Raw genomic sequence first — 15,435 nt, 5'->3', positions numbered from 1 at the left:
ACAGAGACTTGACCGTTTGAGGTCGGGTCGCTACATATGGTCTGCCCAGAGTAAGGGGTTAATGCTTCTGAAAGACTGTGTCTCGGTCATCCGTTCTGACCGAGGTTCACTTTTTACCTCCGCTTTTTGGTCACATCTCCATCAAGCCTTGGGGACAACACTGTATAGTACCGCTTATCATCCTCAGACCGATGGACAAACAGAGCGGGTAAACCAAATACTCGAAGATATGCTGCGAGCCTGTGCTTTGGCCCAAGGATCTAAATGGGAAGACTGTCTGCCGTATGCCGAGTTCTCTTATAACAACAGCTTCCAGACCAGTCTAAAAATGTCACCATATGAGGCTTTGTATGGCCGCAAGTGCCGCACTCCTTTAAATTGGTCTCAAACTGGAGCTAGCTGCATTTTCGGGACGGATATCATGATGGAAGCTGAGAAACAAGTTAGGGAAATCAGAGACAGATTGCAATTGGCTAAATCTCGACAGAAGAGTTACTATGATGCAAAGCACCGACAGATCAGTTTTGAACCCGGAGAACAGGTATACCTCCGAGTCACTCCTATGAAAGGAGTCAAGCGATTTTAGACTCGTGGAAAGTTGGCACCCAGATTTATTGGTCCATTTCCAGTTATGTCACGAGTGGGTACTGTTGCATATCAGTTGGAACTACCCCCGAATTGTCGGATGTGCACAGCGTGTTTCACGTTTCACAGTTGAGGAGATGCATATCGCCGCCTGAGAAAAAGACTGCTATGACTGAGATAGAGTTGGCAAAGGACTTAACATATGAAGAGAGGCCGGTTAAAATTTTCGATCAGATGGAAAGGGTCACTCGTAGCAAAGTAAGAAAGTTCTACAAGGTTCAGTGGGAGCATCACACAGAGTCAGAATCCACGTGGGAACGGGAAGAATTTCTAAGGACACATTATCCTGAATGGTTTTCCCAAGCAACCGAATCTCGAGGACGAGATTCATTCTAAGTGGGGGAGGTTTGTGACAACCTGGTTTTTGCCCTCTTTATTTGCCTGATTTTCAGTTGGATTGATTTTGAAATTTGGAGTTTTTGAATCTTTTCATATGGACTTGAACACTTGGGTACCCCTTGGCTTTCACCCAAGTGTCCCATTTCCCTCTCTAACCATCATTCATGCTCTGGTTCATATCAAAATAATTACTGGAATATTTTCTTAAATGAAAAATATTAATTTCCCTCTCTTAAACCCTAGCTAGATCAATGTGCTCCAAAGCAACCCCAATTTTTCTTGCCCACAAAAATCTGAGAAAATTCACAAATATTCTTGGAACCCTAGGGCACCCTCCTAAGCAAAAATATTGCATAACTTTTTGGAATATTTTTTCTACAGAAAATATTTTCTGTTGTGGACAGAAATGGTGGTTTCTACAGCAACTACCATTTTACTTGGTCCAATGTGGCTGATTTTTCTTGTGCATCATCACCTTAGTAGATGATTTCTACCCTCCAAAGCTCAGCTCCCAACTCCCAGCTGTTTGACCTCAGTAACCTCTCAAAGTTACTGATCAGAAACTTACTAGGTTTGTGAAATCTTTTCTACCGCGTCTGGATCCAAACCAAAGTGTGGTAACCTTCAAAACTACCACGAACAACATGCCAGACATGAAGTTTGGGCTTAGGTCGGCCTGAGGTCAGAGTTCACGCGGTGACCGCGTTCGTCCAGGCGTGCTGGCATATGGCCGACGCGCTCTATGACGCGTCCGAGCCTCTGTTGATCGCGTGCTCGCTTCCCCACCTGCCTAAGCGTGCCAAACCTCGCCACCATCTTCGTCCTAGCCCCCTTAACTCTCCCCTGGCACTCGCCGACGCTGGAGCTCGCCGCAGCGAGCACAGGCACGGTCCGGCCAACGAAACAGTGCGGTGCGCACTATGCTCGTCGTCACCCCAGTGCCCTTGTGCTCGTCCCCGTTCGCCCACAGTCCTCACATGAGCTCCGTCTCCTTCTCCCTCTCTCACTAACGCTGCTCGTCGCCGGGCGCCGTGCCCAGGTGTCCACCGGCGGAGCCCGAACCCCCCTCGACGCTCGGCTATTAATAGAGCCCTCCCCCAGCCTCCTCGAGCATCATCCACCACTCCCACACACTCCACAACCTAGTAGAGAACCGTAGCCCGGCCGGGCAGGCCGCAGGCCGCCGTCCCCGAGCTCGAGTTCGCCGGCGATTCTCTCAGGTCGTCTCCGTAGCTCCGGCCCCTCCCAGGCCCGGGCAACCCTTCTAGGGCCTCCGCCACTCTGCAGTGGTGCCGTTCCGCCCAGTTGGAGCCCCTAGAGTCGCCTCTGCTCGCCGTCGTCTTCGTCTCCGGCGAGCTTTGCTCCCTGTCTCCGCTAGAGAGGACGATTCCGACACTGTCCGATCACCCCTAGCTACTCTACGGGTACAGGCAGGTGCGCCTCCGTCTCCTCTCTTGATCCCTCCCTCTCGTTTTGGCCAAGGAGCTATCGTCGTTGCGTTTGCTTCGGCGAAGCCGTGCCGCCCCTGTCTCGTTTCCCCTCTCCCCCTCACCTAACTAGTGGGGCCCGCTAGTCAGCCACTCAGTACGCGCGCGAAGCGGTACGAGTGGTGGCGCCCCGAGGCTTTACGCCTTTGACATCACCCCCAGTCTGTCTTTATTTAAATTCAAATTTCATTTATATACAGAGAGCTTCAAACAACTATAACTTTTCAACCATAAGTCAAAATGAATTGATTCTTTTTGCATTGTGTTCTTTGTAAAGAAATCTAGTAGCTCACCAAAGATAGGATTTTCCCTGCTGTCTAGATTTTCTGGTGATTTTCAGAAGGGTTCTTGATGTTTTCTTTTTGTGTTTATAAATGTTTTCAGAGAAGTGAAGCTTGTCTTGAGGATCACCAGGAGGCTTGTGAACCTCATCTGCACTAAGGCAATCCACAACAACATTTTCATGGTGCCATTGCAATATTTGTGATTTTCCTACTTGAATGAATGATTTAATCCATGCATATAGGTCACTATTGTGTTGTTTATATTCTGTTAAATGCTTGTCCAAGTTAATATGCTTGTGTTACAGAAAGTTTTAAACTAACTAAGTTGGTAAAGAGACTAGAATTAATATTTGCTATGAAAGAAATGATATGGTTATGGATGTAAGTAATTAATTGGAGTTATTTTTCTTGCATAAGAAAATTGATTAAATTTGTTAGAAAAGATTCTGCTTAATATGAGGTTTAATCTTGACCAGAGAAGTGTCAAGAGTTGTTGATGGTTATGCTTAGTGAGGATATAGTTGACTCGGTCTTTTTCGTTAATATGTGATGCATATGTTATTGTTGCACTTCATGGCATACTATGACACCGGTTATTTTCAATTTAAAGTTGAACCTGATAATAATACAACTTGAATATATCGTTGACCGGGTCATGGTGCCACTGAATCGAGTTTTTCCCAGTGCAACCACATTTGCATGTATGGGAAGGCCTTTATCCGGTCTGTTGTCATGCCTTTGGTCGATGCCTCCAACTAGGGAAGCTTATAGGCGTGCGGTACCCTGGCCCGGTAAGCAGACATAACCTTGTGTACCCGTTGTTGAGATTTTGGTACCGGTCCCCGTAAGGGACGTTTATGTTTTGGCCACGACGGTGGTTGTTGTGTCTTTGGTAGACACGGGGCCACCCAGGACTAGCCCAGTTGGGAGTGGGTCGGAGTGGCCGAGAGAGTGTCATGCAATGGAGGGGTTTCATCAGAATGTCGTTGGTCCACCCGAATGGGAGTACGAGGCAATGGGTTCCGCGGTGTGGGTACAGTGCGCTACCTTTGCAGAGTGTATTAATCTATCGATAGCCGAGTCCACGGTTACGGACATGCTCGAAAGTAGGTCACACCATGGGTCAATATTTAATAAAACTTGCACACTAAGTTATGAACTCTGCACTGTTGATGATGGCGAGAAAGCCATCGAGTTGGATAAGACCAAATGTTGGTCATGGTTGTGATCGCCGGAAGGATCATTGTTTTAGACCAAGTATGGGTCGTGGTTGTGATCGCCGGAAAGATCACGAGATGTTCATAGTTAAGCTTTTGAGGTTGGCACGGTGGTGATCCAAGAAGTGATCACCGTTGGTAAGAGGGATTTTTCTCACAAGAGTATGATCACAGCATGTTGGTTATATTGTTGCATTGTCAATAATTGGTTAATTATCATGATATTGTTTGTCATTATGTTTATGTCCATTGTGAGCTTGCAAGTACATTCCATGTACTGACCTGGCGTGTTATGCCAGATTTCAGGAAAGCCTTGTTGGAATGGAGCTATCCGATTGTGTCCACATCAGTGTCCCTGTGCTATGGATTTCCGCTACGATGTTGTTCCGATGCCGCGTAGTTGTTATGATCGAGGCCTTTATGTTCACTAAATAATGTACATATTGTTCAGACGCACCGTGTGTGCCGCTTGGCCTCGCTACCTATTGTAATGTAAACTTTGATCCGCTAGCATCAATAAAGCGGTTGTTTTCTGTACCAAGATGATGTGTGTTGCCAAAAGACATGGTCTCTGGGCTGGCAATGCATGGTAACCGGTTGCTCTGAGCCGGGGTGCCACACCTACGATGCCAGCTCTGCCCTCCAAGTCAATGTCCGAGTAAGTGGGATTGTAAGTTGATTTTCGATTGGATTTTCCAGCTTGATCCTTACTTTGTTAGGATATGCTACCTGAAAACCGCAGCTTTATTATTAGTAAGATGCCAGTCTGTGCCTTGCATCTGTACACCCACTGGGTGCTTTTTATAGCTGTGAAGCTCTTTCGCTCGAATTTATAGGTGGCCAAATGGGCCGGGATAGCTGGGCCGACGCGGTAGCACGGCCGACACAGCACGACATGTGCTAAATGGGCCAGGCCTGGCACGCGGCACGCCAGGGGCCGTGCCTAGGCCTGAAGGCCGAGCACGCGGGTCGGCACAGCATGACCCGATTATCTTTTATTTTTTATGTATCCTAATGTGGCCCAATAGGTAAAAATATGCTAAAAAACTCCCAGTGCACAAAATAGGAGGCAGATTAGCGGGCCTAGCGTGCTGGTGGGCCGACCTGATTAGCATATGGGTCGTGCCTGGGCTGCAGGCGGCAGCACGCGGGCCGGCACAGCACGAGCCGTATAATAATCGTGCCTCGATGGGCCGGGCCGTGCCAGGCACGATTAAGATGGGCTGTGCCGTGCCGGCCCGGCCCGTTTGGCCAGCTATACTTCAATTAGACAGGTCGTGTTGAGTGAGTTCTTGGTCCAATGGGGGCACGCTGAGTGCACCCACTGGGTGTAGTCCCCGAGATCGCCGTTGACTGCGGGCAGTCGACGGTGGTTTGAGAATAGTAATATTTTTTTACTCCTTCCACTCGGGATGGGTAGACCATGCTAAGCAGGAAATCAAACCAGTGGGGGCACGCTAAGTGCACCCACTGGGTGTAGTCCCCGAGATTGCTGTCAAATGTTTGATTCAGCGGCAGTCTTAGAACTCTTTTTGCCATAGCAATCTGAACTTGCTCTTTTTTTACTCAGAAGTAACTGGTCTTTGTTTCTGTTGACCGATCTATCTTTGTGTTGATTGTAGAAATCTTGTGAACTTGGGACCCAGTATGCTGCCTTGGAGTAGGAGAAAATCCAACTCAAGCTTGATCTGGATCTTGCCAAGGAAAACTTGAAGAAGGCCCAAGATGAAGTGGCAATCATGGGAGGTATCAACTTGTTGACCATATGCCCTGTTATTTTTCTTTTCCCATCCTTTGAACCGAGTGATTCCGAAAGTGCGTTATATTGACTAGAGGGGGGGGGGTGAATAGGCGATTTTAACAAATTTGTCACCGAGGAATTTCTAAGTGAGGAAATTCCAGAGAACGAACTACTTAGCAGTGGAATAGGTACTCAGATGCATGCATAACATAACAATAGCATAGTCATCATGATGAAATGAAACATACACAGAGTACAAGTAGCATGTAAACAGGATAAGCAGGCTGAAGACAAAGTGACTGCAGAATTAGGATTGAGGAAATTGAGAAAGTCTTCAGTCAAAGTCTTCAAAGAGTAACAAACAAGACCATCAACACACGAATGAGGAAATGAAAGGGTTGAGGAAATAGAACCGGTAGCTTGGTGAAGATGATGATTTGGTAGACCAGTTACAACTGTTGTACAGTCGTACGTCTGGTTGGAGCGGCTAGGTATTTAAACCTAAGGACACACAGTCCCGGACACACAGTCCTCACCGTATTCTCCTTGAGCTAAGATCACACAGACCTCGCCCAATCACTCGTGGTAAGTCTTCAGGTGACTTCCAAACCTTCACAGACTCGGTCACTCGGCGATCCACAATTCCTCTTGAATGCTCTAAACCATGACGCCTAACCGTCTGGAGGATGCACAATCCTCAAAGGTAACAAGCATCGGTTCCACACAGGAACAATCTCTTCAGTGATGCTCAATCACTTTGGGTTTGTAGGTGTTTGGGTTTGGGTTTTTCCTCACTTATGATTTTCGCTCAAAGTCCTCAGAGGATGGCATGCTCTCAATGATAAGTGTCAGTTTCTCTCAGAGCAGCCAACCAACTAGTGGTTGTAGGGGGCAGCTATTTATAGCCTAGGGAGCATCCCGACATGATAAGACATAAATGCCCTTCAATGATATGACCGTTAGGTGGGTAGATATTTTGGGATAGCTGGTGCGTAGCACAACAATGGTCGGATATTTGAGTATCATATTTCTCAGGGCGATCATGTTCCTCACTTGTAGGCAATCCGCGCTGGCGAATTCCTAACTCCTCAGTTAGAACAAATTCCTCAGAGACCAGAAGATGTTTGTCTTTGTCACTGAAGAAATTAACTGAACCGTATGAGATTTCCAATGGCTTCACTCGAAAGGATCGAGAAGGTGTAGGATTTTGAGATGAGCATCACTTGGAAACTTTTCCTTAGTTTTACCTCGACCCTCTTTAACTGTACGGTGTTTCCTATGACTCAAGAAATAGAGAAAGAAACTACGAAAACAAAAGTCTTCATGCTTCATAATCCTCGCATGGATATCAAGTCTTCAAGGTCACACCAATTTCCTCACTTTCAAAGTCTTCAAGAAAACCAAAGTCTTCAGCTGAAGACATTCATTTTTAGGGGTCGACTTTCATCGTAAATATCAAACTCCTCATAGACTTATATACATGTGTACACTCACAAACATATTACTCCCTTAACCTATAAGTCTTCAATACACCAAAATCAGTAAGGGGCACTAGATGCACTAACAATCTCCCCCTTTTTGGTGATTGATGACAATATAGGTTAAGTTTTCAATGAGGATAAACATATGAAGTTTAAATGCTGATATTGAGGAATTTGATTGCAAGATGTAGAAGAACTCCCCTTGAAGATGTGCATATTTGAGGAATTTGCCTTGAATAGCAAATGCACATTGTTGAGTAGAATCATGGGGATCTCTCCCTATATCTTGTAATTCATACACGCATTTAATATATGATATGAAGAATTTGAAATGCATGATGAAATATGGTGTCTGATGAAATCAGACTTTTGATGAAAATGAAGTACCAGGGCTGCTGAAGAAATTCCAGTTTTTGAAGAAATTGCCAGGGCAACCTCTAATGTTGCGCCTGAAGAACAAACCAGGCCAGTCGAAGCATCTGCTACTGCGCCTGAGGAAACTGAACATGCCAAGGCAACTGCATCAGTTGCGCCTAAAGAAATTGAACCTATCTCATCTGCTCCTCCTGCAAAGTCATCACAGATGACAAGTATCAACCTTCCTTCTGCATCAGAAGCGAAGAAGACCAAAGCTACGGAAAAGGCAACAATGAAGAAAATGAAAGCATCTACAACTTAAGAGTCTTCTGCTCCTAAGAAAGCGAAGACTTTGACGATCTCATTCGCGAACCCAATTGATGTTGTTCGTATATCAATCGTGCCCTCAAAGGAGATTGTTCCCTTTGGTGAGGAATATGTCATATCTGATGACATATTGAGGAAACTGCAATTTGTCATATCCCTTTGGTGAGCAATCCTCCTACTCGGGGGCTTAGCCGCGAACCAGCTCCGCCTAAGTTAAAAAATCTAAGCACATTGGAGACGAGGAAACTACATTCAGAAAAACAACCAAGTTCGGATAGATCCAGCGAGGTTCAGAACCACAAGCAAAAGTACTCGGGCGTCATGCCCGAAAGAGTTTAACGATTACAAAATCACTCAGCATTCCGAGGTAAATAAAGTCGAGTCATCAAGTTTTTCACTCGACAGGAGGAGGACTAGCTGGCTCGGCGAAAGTACCCAAGTCGATGCCATCTGTGATGCGAGTGGCTGCATCGATGAAGGTCTCCATGAAAGATTGAAACTGAAGCTTCTTGGTGTTTTCCACCTGAAGAGCTTTCATCTTCTCTTCCTTTGTGTCCTTACAATGAACACAGACGAGTGATAGAGCCACATCAGCACTGCAGCGAGCAACTGACTTCTTCCATGCCTGCACTCGGTCAGGGATGTCGTTGAGTCGAGTCATCAGTGACTCGAGGTCATTCTGCAACACATCTTCTGGCAATAGCTCCTTGTCTATCCACGACAGTGCAATTTTCAGTCAGGCGACATAGCCCAAGACGCTGGTGAGGCAAAATTCCAATCGCAGCACATTCATGGCAGTTTCATCCTTGCCAGGAGAGTTAATGAGGTCTAGTCCTATCTCGGTCTTCCCGGTTCCTCCTCGAAACTCTGACAGAACTCTGCACAGAGAGAAAAAATAGTGAGTTGGCGGCAACATTGTGAAGAAGTTTTTGATTCAGTCGGATGAGGCAAAATACCTTGGAGCATGAGGAACATCTTCTTGGAAAGACCTCCCAGATAAGCTTCCAGTTCGTCCCTCTTCTGGGTGAGAACATCCACTTTGTCAGCCAATGTCACCTTCTCCTCCTTCAGCTGTGCAGCTTCTTTCTTCTTCTCGTCGACAGCCATCTTCAGTTTGGCATTCTCCTCCTCCAATTTGCCGACTGAAGCTAGCTTCCTATCAGGCAGTTCAGTCTTCTCACGTGCCAATTTCTGCGCCCCTGCAAAATCAGTATCCTTCTGCTCCAAAGCCTGCTTCATTTTGTCTAAAGAAATATCATTCCTCAAACGAGCTTGGAGTCGACGATTTTCACTACGCACATCTGTTCGAGTGGAGTCACTCGATTCAAAGGACGGGAAAGGAAAAATGATAAGGCATGTAGTCAACAAGTTGTTACCTCCCATGATTGCCACTTCATCCCGGGCCTTCTTCAGTTTTTCCTTGGTGAGATCCAGGTCAAGCTTGAGTTGGATTTTCTCCTGCTCCAAGGCAGCATACTGGGTTCCCAGTTCACAAGATTTCTGCAATCAACACAAAGATAAATCAGTCGACGGAAACAAAGACCAGTTACTTCTGAGTGGAAAGGGCAAGTTCAGATTGCTATAGCTAAAAGAGTTATAAGACTGCCACCGAATCAAACATTCGACAGCAGTCTCGGGGACTACACCCAGTGGGTGCACTTAGCGCGCCCCCACTGGTTCGATTTCCCACTTGACATGGTCTGCCCAGTCCGAGTGGAAGGAGTAAAAAAAGAGAGAAGAAAAATAATTTGTTCTTAGACCACCATTGACTGCGCGCAATCAACAGCGGTCTCGGGCTACACCCAGTGGGTGCACTCGGCGTGCCCCCACTGGACCAAGAACTCACTCGACACAACCTATCTAAACTCGAGTGAAAGAGCTACACAACTACAAGTGAAAGAGCTACACAGCTACAAAAAACACCCAGTGGGTGTACAGATGCAAAGTACAGACCTACATCTTACAAATAATAAAGCAGTAGTTTTCAGATAGCATATCCTAATAGAGCAAGAATTGAGCTGGAAAGCCAATCGAAAATCAACTTACAATCCCACTTACTCGGACATTAGCTTGGAGTGCAGAGCTGACATCGTAGGCGGCCTTGCTGGTGTCATACACCACCTTCAGTCGGTCCATCATCAGACCCACCTGGATCATGGCTTCCTTGGCAACTCCCACTTGGTCCTCCGGAGTGTGATGCAGAGCAAACAGAGTGGATGAGGGAGCCAATGACGTGGCCGATGGGGTTGGAGCTTGAGGTTCTGTAGTCGGACCAGAAGTCTGAACAGTAGACGCCGAGGGCTGGTCATTCGACAGAGGTTCAACAAAAGAGATAGTCGCCCGTACTGGATCGTCAAGTTGTGAACTACAGGCTCAGATGCCGCGCGGGACGCTCTGCTGGCGGGTGCCCTCTTGCTCAAAGCTCTACCTCTTCTCCCAATGCTCCGTTGAGGTACATCTTCATCATCATCATCTAGAAGCTGGATAACATTTGTCGGCACTGCAAAACACTCGACAGTTGGATTTCAACCATCCGTTAAAACAGTCGACAGAGTGATAGCATGATGGTGGAATCATACTTGCCCGAGAGGTGGCCACGTCTGCGGTCTCTGCATAATCCCACTCCTCGTCGATGTCCATAGAAGTTGCAGAAGTAGCATCACTGAAAGTTCAAAATTTCACTCAGTTAAGCAAGTAAAGAAGTCCACAGTGGCAACGAAAGACAAGGAAAGGAAGCACTTACGTCGAAGCAACGGGCATGGCCACCTTGATCCTGGGCAGGGCCTTCCGAGGCTTGGGTGGAACAACTTTGGCTTGCTTCGCGGCCTTCTCTGTTAGGTCCGGAGTTGAAGTTTGAGTGCCGTCTGGAATCCTCGCACTCGACAAAGCTGCTTTGCCACGTCCTCCCACAGGGTCCTGGGACTGTTTGGAATGTCGTTCAGAGCGGGGCAGTGAGTCGACTTCCTCGCTGCTGCCAGAGTCCTTGCTGTCATCTGCATATTGCCAATCAGCGCTTTCACCATCACTCTCTACTCCTTCCTGGTGCGGCTCCCCGTTCGGCATTGAGTACATCTTGGTGAAAACCTACAAGACACAAGTTACAAATATCAGTCGGATTCAAGAATAATTGCGTATTAGAAAAACACTCGGTAAATCGAGCCTAACCTCATTTGGAGTGTTGTTGGCGTCGAATGACAAGATCCTCCTGGCTCCACGAGGGTTATCCTTGTTACCAGTGATGCTTCGCAGCCATCGAGCCACCATCTCCTCGGCGACCTCCTCCGGGTGGACCTGAGCGGTGTCTTCGGTGCCCGAGTACATCCACATTGGGTGGTCACAAGCTTGGAGATGTTGGATACATCAACTGAGGAACACCTCTAGGATCCATGCCAGTCACCCCCCCTGAACTAATGCAACGACCGCGTCGACTAATAAGGTCACCTCACCCTTCTCCTCCACAGTTACTTTCAAAGAAGGTTGACGGAGTCTATCCAGAGTGAAAGGTGGGAGGCCGGTCGACTGACCAGGGGTCGGGATGTCTTTGCAATAAAACCAAGTCAATTGCCACCCTCTGACTGACTCGGGAAAGGTCATGGGGGGAGTACTCCTACCTATCATTTGGATCCCTAACCCCCCGCTATTGACACACGAACACGTCACGTGTACCCTCGACGCCGGGGGTGATGCACCGCAGCTCACGTCGAAGGAGGCCCGACCGACAGCGCGATACGCAAGACAGTCGACGGGCGCTTTTGCAGACCCGAAACCCCACGCACCCGAGAGGGACCCCGCCAGGGATTGCGGCGGCTATGGGCTGCCCTAGGTCGATTCGCTCGCCCCTAGAGCCTCGAGATTCGCAGCTCTCAAACGAAGAACAGCGAAGAACGAGAGAGAAAAACGGTGGAGAGATAAAACGTAGATCAAAAAGTAGTATATTGATTTGTTCGATTGTGTGTTGTTCAATCGGCCGTCACCCCCAACATATAAAAGAGGCGGCTGGACTTCCCGTACAAGCAAAGGATTTATCTAGGCTTTCCTTACAAAAAAATTACATCAATTCACGTCCTAGAATCCTAGTTCTGGTCCCACTCGGATTCAGCCCGAATCTGGTCCAATCTTCTGTCTTGCTCCTTGCGTGGGCTGTGGAATCTGCATATGACTTCCGATGGAGACGGTTAAAATATCAATTATGTGTGCTTCGACGAGGCCAACAATCCATATGTTGATCACTTTTCCAAATAAGGCCATCTTGAATACTCCACGGGGTCATCTCTAATTTCGAGTCGGACTCGTTCATGTAGCTGACTGTACCGTCCGACTCTTGCAGCGTCTCTGCAGGTCGTATACTACGTCGGATGATGATGACTCCAAAAGCAAAGTTGACCGTTTCGACGTTACGAACAACTCCTATGTTGAACACTTCTTCATCCGAAGCCATCTAGATAAGTATTTGAGCCCATCTTCAGCATCTGGTCGGATTGGCCTCGACAGTTTCTACTGTTCACAGCAGCAAGCTTTCCCGGCAAGGTTACTGTTCACAGCAGCAAGCTTTCCCCGGCAGGTTACTGTTCATGGCGGCAAGCTCTCCCCGGCAAGGTTACTGTTCACGGCGGCAAGCTCTCCCCCGGCAAGGTTACTGTTCACGGCGGCAAGCTTTCCCCGGCAAGGTTTTTGAGGCAGTAAACGACCTCGGATGAAAATGTGTCCAAAAGCAAAGTTGACCGTTTTGACGAGACGAAAAACTTTCGTGTTGAACGTTTTCCGATTCGAGGCCATCTTCTGGGCCAAAACACTCACGCATTACATCAGACACTTGCCAAGACATGTCTGGTCTTCCGCGTCATATCTCGCCTCTTGACAGGACTGCATCCAGATAGCTCTAACTTTTGCATACGAACTCGGATTGAGATGATTTTTATATCAAAATCGACCGATTCGACGAGACGAAGACAATTCATGTAGAGCATTCCTTCATCCGAGATTGTCCTGGAGGCGTACTTGACCAAAAAGCACTCAGAACACCTAAACATGACAATCTGAGTGTAGTTTTGGTCTTTGATATGATGCCGAATGATTATGGTCCAAACATCAAAGTTGTTCCACTCGGCAATGTGAAATTTCTCATTTAGAATATTTTGTCATTTGAGGCCATCTCCATTGCATTCTGCATTGTGCCAAAATCAGGTGTCAACACAGGCCCCCCTGTTTTTCGGCAAAGCTTGCATGCCGAAAAATAATATGCATGGTGTTCGTTCTAAGGACGATGCCAACACTCCATCGGCCATTTATTTTTCTCAGGGCGATAATTATTTATCGGCCATGTTTGTGCTAAGGGCGATAATCGTATATCGGCCGTTGCGTACTTAGACTTCCTGCCACACACTCGGGTGGTACTTCTTCAAATATTTGCCATTGAGAGCTCGAGGTAACAATGCCCCCTGTATTGATTCCACCAAATATGAATTTCCGGGAACAACTCTTGTAATCCTAAAAGGACCTTCCCAACTTGGAGACCACTTCCCGAATTTTCTATCTCTTGAACCCATCGGTAGAATCACTTTCCAGACGAGATCACCAACTTGAAAATTCTTCAACTTGACTTTCTTATTGTAAGCCCTTGCCACCCTCAACTTATCTCTCTCTATGGCATTCAAAGCAGCTAAACGTTTATCAGCAACCTCATCAATGTTGTCCATCATCAAGTTATAGAAGTCTATTGCCGATAAATCATTTTGTTTGGCTATTCTCAAAGCATTCAAATTTACCTCCACTGGTAAAACAGCCTCTTGACCATATACTAGCTCATATGGAGTCACCTTCGTAGCACCATGCCTTGAGATTCTATGCGCCCATAATGCCTCAGACAACAAGTCATGCCATCTCCTTGGATTATCCTCAATCTTCTTCCTGATGAGCTTGATTAAAATTTTATTGCTAGACTCAGCTTGTCCATTAGCTTGGGCATAATATGGGGAGGAATTGAGCAAATTTATGTTATAAGATTCGGCAAACTCTCTGACTTGGTGTGACATAAAAGATGAACCTTGATCTATAGTCAACGTTTGAGGAATACCGAATCTATGAATAATGTGCTCGGTTATGAATTTAATTACCTCCGTATGCGTCATGTTCTTGAGAGGTACTGCTTCAGACCACTTAGTGAAATAATCAGTTGCCACCAATACGAACCGATGCCCCTTTGAAGAAGACGGATGGATTTGCCCAATAAAGTCTAAACCCCATCCTCTGAAAGGCCACGGCTTGATAATAGGATGCAACATAGCAGCGGGAGCCAATTGAATATCACCAAATTTTTGACAAGCTTCGCACCCTTTATAATATCTGAAGCAATCATTAATCATGGTCGGCCAATAAAACCCAGCACGTCGTAATAACCATTTCACCTTGGGAGTCGACTGGTGAGTACCACAAATGCCTTCATGTACCTCTCCCATAGCAACTCTTGCTTGGTCCTCATACAAGCACTCTAAAAGAACATCATCAACTGTTCGGCGATAAAGATCATCATCCCTCATAGTATATTTAAAAGCCATACGCCGAACAGCCCTGTCCACCCTTTCACTCGGATTACGCAAGTAAGCAACAATGGGCTTCCTCCAGTCGGAATTGTCACCTGCACTAGATTTTTTGTTAATGACCGAATCAGTGGGTTCTGGTTCGGCCTCTTCTATACTGGTAAGACAAGACATCGGATTTTGAGAAATATGAAACAGGCCATGATCAACATGGTATCCAGATGCTTGTTGTGCCAACTCATTTGCTTTCCAGTTGTCATGTCTAGATATATGTGCAATGCTAAAACAATCCAAAGTAGAGATTATATCTAGACATTTATCAAGATAAACATTAAGTGATTCGTCCAAACACTGAAAGACTTTGGATATTTGCTGTACCACTAGTAACGAATCACCATAAGCCTCAATATGTGTAACACCTATAGCAAGTAACATCTCTAGGCCGAATAACAATGCTTCATATTCGGCTTGATTGTTTGTGCAAAAATATTCTAAGCGGCATGAGGCTTCAAAAACAGCACCATGAGGAGATATATAAACAATACCAACACCTTGGCCATTGCTACAAACTGACCCATCAAAGTATAATATCCATGGTACCAATGAAATAAGGTTCATATCAACATCATGCTTGTCATTAATCCGATGGACTTTAGAGATTCATAAGCCAAATCATATTCAATCAAAGCATAAGCCCACTTGCCAATTCTACCACTAAGAATTGGCCTATGCAACATGTATTTAATGACATCGGTTTGACAAGCTACTACACAAGCACTCGGCACTAAATAATGTCTCAGTTTTGTGCAAGCATAATATAAGCATAGACATAATTTCTCAATAAATGTATACCTTGTCTCTGCGTCCAACAAGCGGCGGCTCAAATAAGTGATGGCATGCTCTTTTCCTTCAGTCTCTTGAGTTAGAATAGCACCAATAACTTCTTCCTCTGCTGCAATGTAAAGTCTGAAGGGTTCCCTATGCTTGGGTGCTCTCATCACCGGAGGAGTGCACAAATAAT

This window comes from Triticum urartu, chromosome 1A (assembly GCF_056163025.1).
Source record: "Triticum urartu cultivar PI428250 chromosome 1A, HENAU_Tu73, whole genome shotgun sequence".
NCBI lineage: Eukaryota > Viridiplantae > Streptophyta > Magnoliopsida > Poales > Poaceae > Triticum > Triticum urartu.
The sequence above is the reverse complement of the archived record's forward strand: the minus strand, read 5'-3'. Positions refer to the sequence as shown.